Here is a 16,096-nt window from a genome sequence, read left to right as displayed (position 1 = left end):
AAGGATTAGATGCTCTCTCCATAATGTAAATTAGTGATTTTCATCATTATTAGAAAGTGTAATTATCTTTTCAAACAAAATACCACAAATAAATCTAATAAAAGGAAATGTACTTCTGTTGGGAGCCCTGATCCTGTAACTAGTCTATTAGATTGATGACCACCCTCCCCCCAAAATGAATCCCACTGTCCCATGTCCACACCCTTGAGAAGTTCCTTCCCATTGAACCTTGGCTGAGACTATGACCGGACTCAACCCATGGAACGCAGCAGAGGTGAGGATAAGTTTCTGGTCTGAGCACAAGGAAGGCTCAGCGGCTTCCAGAGCCCTGAGCTACTGAGTAGGAAGTTCAGCTACCCTGCTGGAGAGGCCACACAGAGCCCAGGGAGAACTCACAGAGAAAGAGACCCTGAGACGAGAGAGAGCAAGACCCAGTCCCCCCAGTGTCCCAGCTGGGCCTCACCCCGAATCAACCTGCCAACTGCACTCATCCACAATAGTAACCACCAGCAAGACCAGTAGAACTGCCCAGCAGAGCCCAGTTCAGGCTGCAGATTGCAAGTAAATAGAACAGTTGTTTTAAGGTTTTAGATTATGTTAGCATTTAGATTGTTAAAGAAGTGAGATTACCTAAATAACCATCGGTACGAAATCGATTCATACAACACAGAACTGCACAGCTATTAGAAGAAGAAGGCAAATCTATATTTACTGACATGAAAAAAATCACCAAGATTTACTGTCACATGAGAAAGCAACATTCAGAAGAGTCCGTAGGGTATAGTACAGGTTTCTATCATTTAATAAAAAAGGGAAGATAAGCATGTGTGCATGTGTGCGTGTGTGCGTGTGTATGTGTGTGTAACTGTAAATGCATTAAATATTTCTGGAAAGATCCAAAAGAAATTACTAACAGACTAGCAGACTTGAATAAGGGGAGAGACTCACTATATATCCTTTTGTACATCTCTTTTACCTTGTTTGCATGTATTACTTATTCAAATCATAGAAATAACATTTTAACAAAACCAAAACAATAAACAAAATGAGTTCTGCTAACATAATGCTGCAGACAACTAGCTACGACACTATGGTAACACACTATTATATTGGACTTGATGATTTAGGTTTTTAACTAAACTTTACTCAGGATAGAATACAAGAATATAGGAAAGATTAAAAAACACATCTGGTTAATGCAGACCCTTGTCGACCACCCCATCAGAAGGGGAGATGGTGGCAGGGAAGGGGTTCTTATGTTGGAAAAGGTCTCCGGTTTCCTAGTGCCTGAGGTTGGGTTCTCTAAGAAACAGATTCAGAGTCAAGGATTTTAATAAAAGAAATTTATTTGGGAAGTGATCCCAGGAAGCACCAGAACAGAGGTGGGAAAGGGAGACAGAAGGAAGGAAGTCAATGAAGGGGGTATTAGTGAGTCACCCTTGTGGGCAGCTGGGGTCGGTCCCACTGGGACGGACCGCTGGGAGACAGTGTACAACATGCTTCAGAGCTTTTCCACCCACGGTGGAAGGAATCTGAGAAATGTATCCTCTGCGCCCAGGAGCACCAACTTTCCTACATTTCCAGTCTGCCCCACGTGCAGGCTGAGATACCAGGGACAGTGCTGTGGCAGGAAGTCGTCGGTGTGTAGAGGAAGTGAGTGCTGAGCAGACAGATGTGGGCAGGGCACTGTTCGTGCATCTGCTTATCTGTGTGCTTATGAGGCGGGGAGGGAGGGAGAGCTGTACAGGGAAATGCATTATTTTATGAAAGTCGATTTCTTAGTCTTACTAGATGTCTTCCTGGAGACCACAGGAAACTACCTCATCTCTACATCATGCGTCTGTGAGGAGGAAGGATTTCCAAGGACTTCGGCTCCTCTGCATTTCTGGGTTGTACCCATGAAGGTGCCTGGTGGGTACACATCATGGTGTTTTGTACCTTAGTGGCAACAGGACAGTTCCAGGGAAGGAGGTGGGTAGCACATAATACAGGAGTGCGGAGAGCCTGGGTGCCACCATAGTGAGCCCTTCCACCTGCGGCGCCAGCAGAAGCTGTAGTGACAGTGGGAGGAGCACACGCCCAGGCCAGGGCCCCCCAACGGAGCGCGAGGCCAGGATGGTCTCCGGTGGTGCATAAACAGAACCGGCCCCAAGACCACCAGGGAGACCGCGTCAAGTCCAAGTGCAGTGCCCTGATAACTCACGTCATCTTAGAGTACCTTGTAGTTCATCAATGAAAAGTTTCATAAATATTTTTAAAGGTAGATTCTGTAAAACTAGAGACATTATTTCAATATTGCTTCCTGACAATTATAAGGTAGAGATTGTTAAACAATATTGACAAGCAGATAGAAAAGAGTTAATTACTAAGACCCAAGATCTCCGGGAGTAGATCATATTGTACCAACTAATTATCTTTTTCTATAAAGATACTTTACTGACAAACACTGATCTAAGCAAGGCTTCTGTCCATGTGATGGACAATATTCTTGCAGACAACAAGCCAAACATACATCGAATGACTGCACAGTTGGCTGAGTTCAACCAATTGCACTCGGGTCTCTACAGATACGCCACAAAATGCTTACCTTTACCCCTGTTGGGTTCAGTATTCTTTCTTCCATGATTTGGAAGAAGACATAGCAGGAATACTCACCAAATTTGGGGATGTCATACATAGGGAAGGAATAGTTGGTATGTTTGACGGCAGAATCAGAATTCAAATTGTATTGACAGGCAAGGATGTTAGATCAGAACCAACCATATACAATTTAAGAGTAACAGAATCTGTATTTAACATCAAAAAAGTCAATTGTGTCAGTACAGGGTTGGGGGCAGCTGGACTGACAGCAACTGAGTTGGAAAAGACCTGGGTGTTTTAATTAACCCAAAGCTCAATAGGATCCAATAACGAAAGAGCTTATTTTTTCAAAGCAATTTTAGCTTGCAGTAATAAAAGTCTTATTCTCAGTTGAAGGGCAGTGATGATCCTAATAGATTCTGTGAGGGGCATACTACATCTGGAGTACTGTGTGCTCAGTTTTGGGCGAAAGAGTAAACAATTATATACAAGAGGGATTTAGAATGCATGTCACACAAGGACTGGTTATCAGTAGCAGGGATAAATAAGAACAAAATGATCATATTTTACAGGAATAATAGTGACCTCCATCTATTTGACGAGCATTCAGGTGTATAAGGGAGTAAACCTATTATTTTTGCTCTGTGTTTGAGTCAGCTATTGTCACATGGGTACCGCATTGGCTTGTAACAACATCTATTTATCTCTTGTGCATCTGCAGGTGAGCTGGAGTTTGTCTGATCTGCTGTGGGCTTGGCTGGGCTGGCTCCGGGCCATGATTTGGGTTCAGGTCTGCTCTGTGTGTTTCTTTTCTTGTAGGAATCAGTAAACATCCCTGGGAATATTTTCCTTATGGCGGTGGAAAAAGCACCAGAGGTGCACACATTAAAAGCCTACGCTAGTATCACACCCGCCAACGCCCACAACCCAAATCAAGCTGTCCCAAAGCTAAGGGGCAAGGAAGTCGACTTCACCCACTATGAGGCCATGGGAAGGGAACTGAATGTATTCGTATTCCAGAGTATGGGGAAGGAATTGCGTGTATTTCTATTACGGAGTAGTGGAACCAATAATTCAATTTACTCCACTCCAGACTAATAGGGCCAAACTGGGGTCAGTGATCTAAAGTTACAGAAATATAGATTTTGATATAATGTAATAAAAAACTGATTGATCATCGGAACTGTCCAAGAATGAATGCAAACTAGTGAAATCCTTGTCCCAGAAGGGGTTAGACAGAGTCCAGTGGCTCCTCTCCCAAGAGCATCTGAGATGGAATTCCAGTATCATTTGGGAAGTCAGACACCGAGCCGGTCGGTATCTTTCCTGCTCTAACATCCCACAATTCCACAATCCTGCTATAGCCCACACTTTTCTCTCCTGACTCTAACATCCAGAGGCTTTTTCTCTCTGTGCCATCCCTTGAGGAGCCTAATTATACATGGCTTCTTTGTGTCCCTGAGAGTTTCTGTATTTATTGTCTTCCCAGTTGCTTTGGGAGCATTTCCATGGTACAGGCTGGGTCTCAAACTTCTCTGGCATTGCCTACAGCCACTAGCTCGACGTCAGGCACAAGTCCCTGTCATCACCCAACACCCAGTTCAGCCCCAAAACATCTTTCCAGCCTCACCTCTGACCTTTCCCACCCTGTGTGCCAAATTGAGCTACTTGTCCTTCCCCAACCTCTGCTTTTCAGGGCTTTACTTCCTCATATACTATTCTCCTTATCCCCTAAGGCCCAGACCCCATCCCACCCTGCACAAACCAAATGCTACCTTCTCCAAGATGTTTTCACTGACACACCGTCCCAAAAGAAGTCTCTCCTCTTCTTCTAAACAGTCTTAACATTTCCCATGGTATTTAGGATTTTCATGGTATAGAAAAGTGGTCCTCAACCCTAATCCTATTAGGATGACTTGAGAATTCTTAAAACATATATGCCCATGTCCCATCTAAAGATAGTCTCATGTTATTGGTCTGGTAACAGAAGCTCCAAGTAATAGTGGTTTAAGCAATAAAGCAATAATAACTCACATAGCAAAGTGCATGGAAGTAAGTGGTTCCAGAGTTGCCATGGCAGTTCAATGATGTCAGAACCTAGGCTCTTTCTTCCTGATCTACCATTATCATTGTACCAGCAATGTCTTTCCTCGTGGTTGCAATATGGTTGCATGGCTCCAAGCAGCACATCCTCATGCCGGCATATGAAGCAGAAACAAAGCAGGCATGGGAGAAGTGTTATGCTCACACATCTCTCTTCCTGTGGACATTTCCTCACATGCCATTGGCTAGAACTGGGCCACATGCCCAACCGTGACCTTTTAGCGGCAAAGAAGAATGGGTTCCAGGCATAAGCCATTGTTAGAGCTAGACTGTCCTGAACAAAATGCAAGCTCTGGACTTTAAGCAGGAAAAACAAGGGAACAGCCACAACTTCCCCTGCATGGTGAATAAGAAAAGCAGCTTATGTAAGTATTAACAGACACCCCTACGGGACAGCAAGCTCACTGAGAGCAGAGACACGTCCATGTACACAGAAGCTCCACGAGTCTTCAGAGGTGCTCTACAGTCACTTCTGAATCGCAGAAGCCTCCCTCTCCAAGCCATTGTCTTGAGCTGTTTTTACCCCATTATAATGCATACAGCTCCCGTGCCCCACTTGTTCTGTCCTTTGAGGATGTTCATTTCCCCAGCATCTCCAAATATGTCAGGTTTTTACTGCAGAGCCCTCATGGGTACAGAAATCATCTAAACATACGCTGATGATTTAGGTTTCTAGAAAAATGTATATCTACGAAGGAAGTATAGATTAAGCACAGCTAGTACGTAGGATTTTCTCTTTCTTTTTATCATCTCTCCGGAGGCAGGGTGGGGAGTGAACGTGTCAGACAAGCCAGGGATCAAATACCAGGTTCAACATTTACTGTTTGTGTGACCTTGGGCAAATTCCTTCACCTCTCTGAGCCTTGGTGCCTTGGTTTCCCCACATGTAAAATATGAACGCTCTCTCAGGGATACGCGGACCAGCACTGATAGTAATTGTTACCACTTTGCGGGTGCCCCTTCCGTGGCAGGCCCAATTCTAGACATTTTATGTACATTATCTTTTTTAATCTTCACCGACATGTGATGAGGTGGGGGCTTGCATTGCTCCTGAGGCTCGAGGAGTTAAGGGACTTGACAAAGTCACTTCAAAAATGAGTGAGGGTTGAACCCGCATGTTTGACTCTAAAGCCAGCTCTGGAGCATATCAATTGGGTATTTCTTGATTTCCTTTTCCTTTTTCTGCAATTATTTGATGCTGTTCCAAAATCATCAGAATGGTTCCTGTAGGCACTCCTTTTTTAAATTACATAATGTATCGTTCTCTTTCCTCTCTTTGGTCCCCAGGTAAATTTTTAGTCTTTTAACAAATGCCCATACCTTACAAATCCTTGTTAACACATAATTCTTTTGGGCTGCCCTGCCTTGATTGGGGAAGCACAGGTAGGGCAGGGAGAAAGGACCGATGAACTCAAATAGCCTTTTTCGCTTTTATCCTCCGTTGTCGCTTCAGAATGCTATGTCACCGGTGAATCCCCCTCGGCATCTCCCCTTTCCTGGAGAATACCAGTCTGCTTTCACTTCCCTTTTCAAATATCCGCAGATCTCTGTGCCCCCCACCCCCATCACTTTGGCTGCATTGTGCTGGTCCTTGCTAACGGCACAATATCCTTTTCATAATAAGGTATCCCACATGGCACAGTAGACTTTTGTACCTGGCCAGAATCACAGCATTCATCGCAGGTACCGCACGCTGTCTATTGGATACCCTCGTTTTCTCTTTTCAGGAAGGACTGGTGTCAGCTTTCATCCTGCCTCTTAGGAACCAGGAGCTTATTTTCCCTAAGACTCGTGGCTCTTGTTTCTCAGCTTTTCTGTGGGACATCGGTTGACCGGGATGCCCCTACCCAGGACAGGGATTTGTGTTATCAAAGGTTGGCATTCCCCAGAGCCCATTTTGCATATATTTCTGAAAATCTGTTGGTTTCCTACCTACCTTCTTTCCTCCATGAGTAGAGTCCAGTGTATATGTCACTCTCTTTCTTCAGCAATTGCATGGTTTCACCTACTTGTCATAAAGGAACCATTCTCATTGTGAAGGCTGATAGATTCACATTGTAGGTGATTTAGCCTGAATCTATAGTAGCCACAGAACATATTCTAGAAGTTTAAAAATAATAATATAATCAAAGCCCTTATCTGACCTTCTCTTGAAACATGAGCATAGCAAAGAAATTTAAGAGAAGAGCCCCAAAATAGGTCAATTGTAGTTTAATCATAAGAACTCTCATTGATTAATGCCAGTAATTCTCCTAAACATGTTCTATACATCATATTAATATCATTTAATCTATACAACAAGACTCGGGGGAATACGTTATCATCCCAGACTTAACAGAGAAAATTAAGGTCAGGAAAGGTTAAATAATTTGCCTAATACCATGCCGCTAATAAGTAGCAGAGAAGGGATTTGAACCCAGGCGTTGGCTGATTTCCAAGTCCATGAGCTTAGCTACTGTTATCCAGCTTGACTTGCTTTTTGTTCCACGCATGACCTCTCTGATGTTTCCGTATTTGTCTTCTGGTTAATGTTTACTCTCTCCTTCCTAGTACTCCACATCAAGGGTGTGGCAGGGGCTTTTCACTTCCTGAATGTTCCTTACTTAGTTTAAACCAGCTTCACACCCTTCCAAAGGGACATTAAAAGTGACAGCCCTAAGCTCACGGAGAACCGAGAACTGATTGCAATTGACTAAGACGTGGCCTTTTGTCTTTTCTTTTGTACTATTGAAGATTCTTGGATGGCAAAATGGTCTAAATACGTAATATATTATATTACCTGACCTTCAAACAATCCCAGAGGAATTGTAGGAAACCCCCAAGCACCCAGGAGGTGGCGGGGGGGGGGGGTCACTGAAAATAAATGGATTAAGGAAACACCCTGACTCACAGGATTATTGGCTGGAAGGGATTATAGACAATTTTTTTTTTTTTCTGTTGTAGAATCAATCAGTGTGGTAGAGGGAATGTGGGCTGTGGACTCTGAAGTCAAACCCAGGCTTGTGGGACGAGCTGGGGAAGTATTCTGGGCATCTTTGTCCCACCTCAGCTTCCTCAGTGGTAAAATGGAGAGCACAATATGCCATCCTAGAAATATTTCATCGACGTATGAGATTTTGTATAGAAAGTATTCAGCAGATACCTGGCACATGGTAGGTGCCCCCAAAACCAAAGCAACAATTCTTCTGAGAGCTTTAGCTTGGCTTGCACTGACATCTCCAGTGATCTGGGGTTCTCTCTCAGCACAATTTCTAAGCCACTCAGTAAAATTGGTCTTGTTAGTTCCACTGTTGACTCCAGTGTCCTAACTTGGGAAGGAGAACTCATCATTCCACTCTGTCTTTTATGTATTTTGGTAAGAATAATTGAGAAATCCACATTGCATGTCGCAAGGCTAAAATACAGTTAGATCTTTTTTTGTTTTGTTTTCATAGTAAAAAAAAGAAAAGAAGAAGGAAAGGAGGGGAGAAAAAAGAGAATAGAATCCAGGACTGATGTTTTCAAATTTGCAAAGTGAACAAGATGGATGTCCTCTTTGATCTCTCCTTTTCTTCTCCCTCTTTCTTCCTTAATAAAAGGAGGGGAGGGAGTGTGTTAGACTCCCACCCCAGCCAGTCTTGAGAAAGGGAGAGAGAATGAGGCACATCCCTCCAATTATCCCTCAAATTATGCCACAGAGAAAACTACTTGTTAGATTTTTTAATTTCAAAATATTATGGGGGTACAGATGTCTTTGGTTACATGTATCAATCTTGTTATGCCTGAGCCAGTATTATAAATGTGTCCATCACCCAGATAGTGTTCATTGTAGCCCTTAGGTAGGTTTTTGCCCCTCCTCTTCTTGCCCCCCACCCTTGATTTCCACTGAGTTTTACTTCTCTCTGTGCACATGTGTGCTCATTGGTTAGTTCCAGTTTAATAGCAAGTACATGTGGTGTTTGTTTTTCCATTCTTTAGATATTTCATTTAGGGTAAGGTCTCCAGTTCCATTCAAATTGTTGCAAAAGGTCTTAATTTATCCTTCTTCATGGCTGAGTAGTATTCCATAGTGTGTGTGTGTGTGCATGTGTGTGTGTGTATCACATTTTGTTAATTCACTCATGAATTGGTGGGCACTTGGGTTGATTCCACATCTTTGCAATTGTGAATTTGTGCTGTGATAAACATACAAAGGTAGGTGTCTTATTGATAAAATGACTTCTTTTTCTTTGGGTAAATACCCTGTAGTGGGATTGCTGGATCAGATGATAGGTCTATTTTTAGTTCTTTGAGGAATCTCCATATTGTTTTTCATAGAGGTTGTACTAATTTGCATTCTCACCAAGATTGTATATAAGTGCTCCTTTTTCTCTGCATCCACACCAGCATCTATTGTTTTTGGACTTTTTAATAAAAGCCATTTTAACTGGGGTAGGGTGATATTTCATTACAGTTTTAATTTGCATTTCCCTGATAATTAGTGATGTTGAGTATTTTTTCATATGTTTATTGACCATTTGTCTTTCTTCTTTTGAAAATTTTCTGTTCATGTCTTTTGCCCACATTTTAATGGGGTTGTTTGTTTTTTCCTTGCTGATATGCTTGAATAGATTCTGGTTATTAGCCGTTTATAAGATGTATGGCTTGTGAATATTTTCTCCCATTCTGTAGGTTGTCTATTTGTTCTGTTGATTATTTCCTTAGCTGTGCAGAAGCCTTTTAATTTAATCAAGTCCCATTTATTTATTTTTGTTGTTGTCATTGGGGTCTTCATAAATTCTTTGCCTAGGCCAATATCTAGAAGAGTTTTTCCAAAATTTTCTTCTAGAATTCTTATGGTTTCATGCCTTCCATGTAAATCCTTTATCCATCTTGAATTAGTTTTTGTGAGTGGTGAGAGATACGGATCCTGTTTCAATCTTCTGCATGTGGCTATCCAATTTTCCCAGCACCATTTATTGAACGGGGCTTCTTTTCCCCAGTGTATATTGTTGTCTGCTTTGTCAAAGATCAGTTGGCTGTTATGTGGATGGTTTTATATCTGGGTTCTCTGTTCCATTCCATTGGTCTATATCTCTATTTTTGTGCCAATACCATGCTGTTTTGGTATGATAGCCTTGCAATATAGTTTGAAGTCTGGTAATGTGATGCCTCTAGCTTTGTTCTTTTTGCTTAGGATTGCTTTGGCTATTCACGCTCTTTTCTGGTTCCAAACAAAGCATAGAATTGTTTTGTTTAGATCTGTGAAATAATGACACTGGTATTTTAGTGGGGATTGCATTGAATCTGTAAATCATTTTGGGCAGTGTAGACACTTTTAACAATGTTGATTCTACCAGTCCACGAGCATGGTATGTTTTTGCATTTGTTTGTGTCATCTGTGATATCTTTCCTCAATATTGTTACACTTTTATATCTGTGACTTCACTGCCTCAGTTTCCTCATCTGTTGAAATGTGTTTAGGGGTAGCTTCCCTACACACCTGACCAAGTTGTTAGAGGAGCCAAATGGATAAGGCGATGCGGAAACATAAAGTAATCTTGAAATGGAGGTGGAGAGGAGAGAAAGCACCTGGCCCGACGTGAACAAATCTGGGTTTGAAGTTGGGCTTAGTCAGTCAGCAGCTTTGTGACTTTGGGCAAGTCACTTCACCTCTCTGCACTGCAGGTTCCTCATCCTGCAATGAGGAAAGCAGAACCTGGTAGCTGTGCCTCTCCAGGTTGGAGGGTCGCGTGAGATCCCAATTAAGATGCCAGTTTGACATTGCACGTGCAGGACACATCATTTCTGCCATCATCCAAGGTCAATCCCAGGTTATTGCTGTCCTTTTCTTTTGTTATATTTTCCATTTTGCTCACACAGTAAACACACAGACATGTAAATTGCCTACCCACATGCATTTTTAGGAGCTTCTAAAGTCTCTTAGGGGTTATAACTTTTCCCAGCCTCTTACATACCCCAAAGCAAGGTGAGTGTAGGACAAAACAAATGTGGGCACCAGGTGGGGAATGCGTGCCTCACAGGGAAGGAGCAGCCAGAGCTCAGCACCTATACACAGGTGCCGTAAAGGAGTATGAGTCTTTTCAAGGAATGCCAGTAATCTTGATTTTTTTAAATACAAAATTTACTATTTAAAAAATACAGGCTCAGAAGTAATTGTAAACACTGCATAGAACAAGTTCTATTGTCTTTTTGAGAGGGCTGAAAACCATACTCTAGTGCATCTGCCCTGTGTTGCAGATTGGGAGAGGAAGCCCAGAGAGTAGAAGAAGGCTGCTTGGCTAGTCAGCAACGTGAGCGCAGAGCTGGGACCATCTAAACTGAATGCAGCTTGCATCATTCTTTGCTAACTACAGCAAAGTCTCCTGATTTCCTGGGCAGTGCTTGTTCTACCATACCAGACTTCCTTTTCTAGAAAGGAAATTGAAGAAGAGGAAAAAAAAGGGGGAGAAGGAAGTAGTGAAGGAAAGAGGAGAAGAGAAAGCAAGATCCCCAACTGGTACTACCTACTGAGTGCCTAGCATGCCTGCCAGAGGAACATAGGTGGGTACCCCTTCCTCCTGCCTACTTCAGCCCCCCAATAATGACAGTGCACCCTAGGTTTGGCTGTTGCCCTATGCATGGAACAGAGGTGCGGAGGGAAGGGTTTTCAAAAGAGAGTTGGAGGCGTGGCCTCCGAAAGCCTGGCAGGGCTGGCTCCATTCTGGTATTCCTGCCACTAAGCCAGGTGAAGGGGAAGTAGATTGTAAAGCACTTTGGATATTATCCAAGGTTATTTAAAAAAAAAAAAAAAAAAAAAAAAAACAGCAACCACCTTACTTGATAGCGCCAGGTTTGAGATAGGATGTTGAGGGGGAGTCCTAATATCCTTAATGAGCCACGTTTCGAGACTGACCCTTGACCCACCTGCTGTCTCTGGGGTGAGTCAGGAGATGCAGCTTTCTCGACTTCCTTCAGCACCACCTGCTCCCTGCTGCAAAGGCCCAGGTAGAAAACGCAGCATCTTGAAGTCATGGCTTTGGCGTCCGGTGTCAGGGAGGAGTCCAGGTTTGGACAGAGCCACTCACAAGCTGTGTGGGCTAATCTCTCTGAATCCCACTGTCGTTAGCTCTAAAATGGGGATAACAATGTATACATTTCAGCCTCAGTGAGAAAATTAAAAGAAAATAATGAGTGTAAAGCACTTAACCCAAGGCGACGCACATGAGAAGTATTGGACAAAGGGCAGCTCTAGCAGAGGTGGTGGTGGTCTCGAGAGCTTCCAGACTCATGGTCTAACCAGAGCTGTGAGAGATGGTCTAGCACAGTGCCTCCCAGGTGGGCTCCAGGCTGCCTGGGTTGGAATATCTCTTCCACGTCAGCAAGCTATATAACTCTCTGCACTTCTTTCCTCCTCTATAAAATGAAGATTGTCACAGTGCCGACCTCACAGGGCTGTTGTGAAGGCTGACAGAGATAACTCCTACAATGCGCTTAGCACAATGTCTAGGACAGGATGAATGCTGATTGGTGATAAATATCATTATCCAGGTGGGCACCAGGGAACACAGACTGGTACTTAAGCTCAGCCCTTGCCCTTACAGAGCTTGCAGTCTAGGAAAAGAGATTGAACAGATGCATGGGAGATTTTTCACAGGGAAGCCGTAGTAGAGGCTGCATTGGCCCACCCATATTGTCTCAGCGTCCTAGCTCATGTGCATTGTAGAGACCCATCTTGCAATTGCTGGTGTCTCTGCATCTCACCTGAGAGCCCTCCCTGGCATCCAGAGCCTGCTCTGCCCACGTGTTCAGGAGGGCAGAAATCCCAGAGAATTAATGCCCCATCAGGAACAGCCCTCAACCAATGATTTAAATACCCCAGCTGCCTTGTGCAACGTGAGCTAATTCTGGGGGTGTGTTCTACTCTGGCTCCTGGAGTTCTCCAGCACGGCTAGAGCCCCAGCTGCCCCGTTGCTGCCTTGATAACACACCATTTACTGGCTGTCTTCCTGCCTTGTCCCAATCCTTCATGCTTTTCCTGGTATTTCTGCAAATAAGTTACTCGTACTTAAATCCCTGTCTTAGGATCTGCTTTGGGGGGAAGCAAATTATGACAGAAACTGAAGTGCCAAGCTGGGTACCCCAAAGTGCTATGATGTCTGATCAGGCTGTAAGTGCCAGGAATCCATGGTTGGAATCACAGGGAGACAGGCCCTTTCTCCACCTTGGTTTCCCCCACTGGGAAACTGCTGTAAGTCTGAATGCCTGATACCTGTGCTCCTCTCGTCCACCCTCAGGTCCTTGTTTGGAGCAGGCTTCCTTAGCACTGTCCCCGGAGGCCCAGAGCCACGGGTGGGCTGATGCAAGAAGCTGGAGTTGTGTCTCCAGGCTGTGACCACATCCCAGCTGTGGGCTTCTTAATTTAAACACAGCATCTGTGAACAAGAAGAAGCACACTCCATCTAAACAAATTGAAGTTTTCTTTCTTTTTTTTTTACCAGAGAGTAAAATGTAAAAACGCTTAACTCTCTGGACCCTGTTTTTGTAAAAAATAATAATAATTAGAACAGGAGACACAGTTGAGAGAAGTCCATCTCATGAGAGAGACTAAAACACCCTCTCTTCTAAATAAATAAGAGAACAGTGAACTAAAAAGTAAAACTTAGAAGTGCTGCTTCTGAACTGGGTAACTGGTATGTGAATAAGTTCTAGCCTAATTTTCTATGAAAAATAAAAATGTAAAAAGAGAAAAGAAAAAAGGACACTCAGAGCCAAGCTATGACATCCAAATGTTCACTGAACACAATTAATACGCTACGGAGACAAATTCGCCTTCTCCAAAATATTGCCCCCTGCAAAAAATATGCTTTTTATTGTGCATTTTTCCTCCACACTGACAGATAGTTTGACTGGAGTTTGGATGCCCAGGCCTTAGAAAGAGGAAAGAGATTAAAGAATAGGCTTTTCTTCAAAGAAATTGGATTTTCGCAACAAATTCAGAGCTTGGACAGTCTAGTGGAGAACAAAGAACAGTCAGGACCCACCCCCCCCTTCAGCTCTTCCAAAACAAACAGTCATTTCCAACCACTCACAGGTGTTTTTCTTCCCAAAACAAACACAGAAACAAATATTTACAGAGTTATGAAAATTCAACAGAAGTCACCTGGGCACAAACTTTCCTCACCTGTGCCCAAGATCTCTGGCCGGGGATTATTAAACAGAATGTCACTCCTGGTTTCCATTGTGGGACAGGAAACATTTGGGCCAAAGACTATTAGTTCCCAGAATGTATTCATAAGAATAAAGGCCACATCTTTTCACAAAAGTCTTTGTAGCTCCAAGGAAGAATTGACTTTACACAAAGGAAACACCAATGACTTTTTCCTCATCTGCTAAAATTTGCAGAAATGCCCTCAACAAGCACATGACCACCTTGTGAATCAATCCACTGGGTTTACCAACAGCACAAGGTGTGGCGCTGACTGCCATGCTGACCACCTTGGATCACATTTCATTTGATTGTTTGCAGGAAAGCTTTTTGTTTGCATTTTCCCAACATCCCGGATGGGAACAGGTCTCAAAATTAGGAAACACAGCTGGGAGTGGTTGCTGTGGACATTTCCTCTTTCAACCCTCTTCTTTCTTTAGTGGTGCTAGAGAACAGACAAGAAAGGGAATGCAGTTACGAATGGATGGAGGGAAGAAAGGAAAGGAAGGAGGAATGGGGAAAAGAGAAGAAAGGGAGCAAGTGAGGGAAGAAGGAACAGAAAGGAAGGGAAAGAAAAGGGGAAGAAAGAAGAAAGGAGGGAGGGAGAGTGGCAGAGAGAGAAAAAGAAAGAGAGAAAGGAAGAAAAAAAGAGAGAGAGAGATCTGCTATTGTCAGACCGAGTGGCTGGTCTACACCGAGGAGCCAGATAGCCTCTCAGTGAAAAGCCGAGATTAAACTCACAACATAATTTCCATTATGTTAATGTTGCTTTAAAATATATTGCACAGAGTGCTGCAACAATCAAATTATCAATTATAATGTCTACTCAGAGTAGAAAAGTGTTGCAAACAGAGGGCTGATTACTGCTTCAGTACATCCAATCTGCATACTCATTGTTCAGTACAGGGAAAACAAATTATCTTGTGTTGGCCCCAGTTCAAATTTAATTAAATGAGTGCAAAGCAATTATAATAAAGTACAATAGTGTAGTAATGAAAGGAAAATAACTCATTAACCTATTAATCTTTATTTATGTTCCTCTCAAATAACTATGTAATTTCTTTATCACCGCATCCCATAAGAAAAAGTAGGGTCTCATTGCTCGTGGCCTGGTTTAACAGGTTCTATTTGGTTAAGATGCCTTCGCGGCCACCATTTATACCAAATTTCCTTAGCTTTGGGGTCACCCCCCCACCTTTCCGTCGTGCTCCCTGCCCCCGTGTACATGTATATGGCCTAGACTGAGCACTCCTCTCCTGCATGTCCCTGACACTCATCAGTTGCACAAGGTAAATCTCTCTGGAAGTGAGATGTGCTGGCCACAGCATGTGGGGGAGGGGCGTCCTCCAACATCTGGTGTGCAAGGCAGTGCAAAGCAGGGAGAGGACAGAGTCACTTCTGGTTTAGAAAGAGCCCAGTGCTTTAAAGCCTGAAGAGATACTAAGAATAGCTAACACTTCACAGTGCTTTCCAGTTGACAAAGCTTTCCACATGTATGATCTCATTTAAGCCTAACACCACCACTACGTGCTTGCCTGCTTTACAGATGAAGAAACAGGGTTTTCGAGTAGAGAAGTGTTTTGTCCACACCTTGCTATGCACAAGTAGCAGATCCAGGTTTCTAATTTATGTTTATAGCCCCTAAATTCTCATTTCTGTCCCCTAGAACCTTGCTACTGGCAGTGTGATCTGGGGACCAACAGCATTAGCATCTACTGGAAGCTTGTTAGAATGTTAGAATCTGCAGACCAGCAGAATCAGAATCTGCATTTTACAAGATCCCCCGGTGACTCTTGTGCACACTGGAGTTTGAGAAGCGCTGGAACTATTGGATACGACGGACAAGTCTCCCAGGGAGACGATTTCCCTCACTCTCATAGCAACTGCTTGGCTAGGCATATCCTTGCAACTTGCAACACCTTGAGGTGACTGTGAAATGATCTCAGGTGACCAGGGTTCCCTCTGGCTCTACTTGCATATCATCTGAGGACAAGGCTGGAGGTAGAGGACATAGTTAAAAGCAGAAATGGTTTGTCTTCTTCATTCCACACTTGACCCAAAAACCTTTAGCCTTTCCTTCCAGGATAATTTGAAAAATGGAGGGAAAGGAGAGAGGAGAAACTGATGTATTGAGGAAGGAAACAGACGTTTATTAAGTTTCTATGCTGTTATTAGAGATATTCCATGTATTGCTTCATTTAATCTTCACAGCAAAAGCCTTTTTTAGGTAAGGTGACTGACAATGGG

The sequence above is a fragment of the Eulemur rufifrons genome, chromosome 23 (genome assembly GCF_041146395.1).
Source record: "Eulemur rufifrons isolate Redbay chromosome 23, OSU_ERuf_1, whole genome shotgun sequence".
NCBI lineage: Eukaryota > Metazoa > Chordata > Mammalia > Primates > Lemuridae > Eulemur > Eulemur rufifrons.
The sequence above is the reverse complement of the archived record's forward strand: the minus strand, read 5'-3'. Positions refer to the sequence as shown.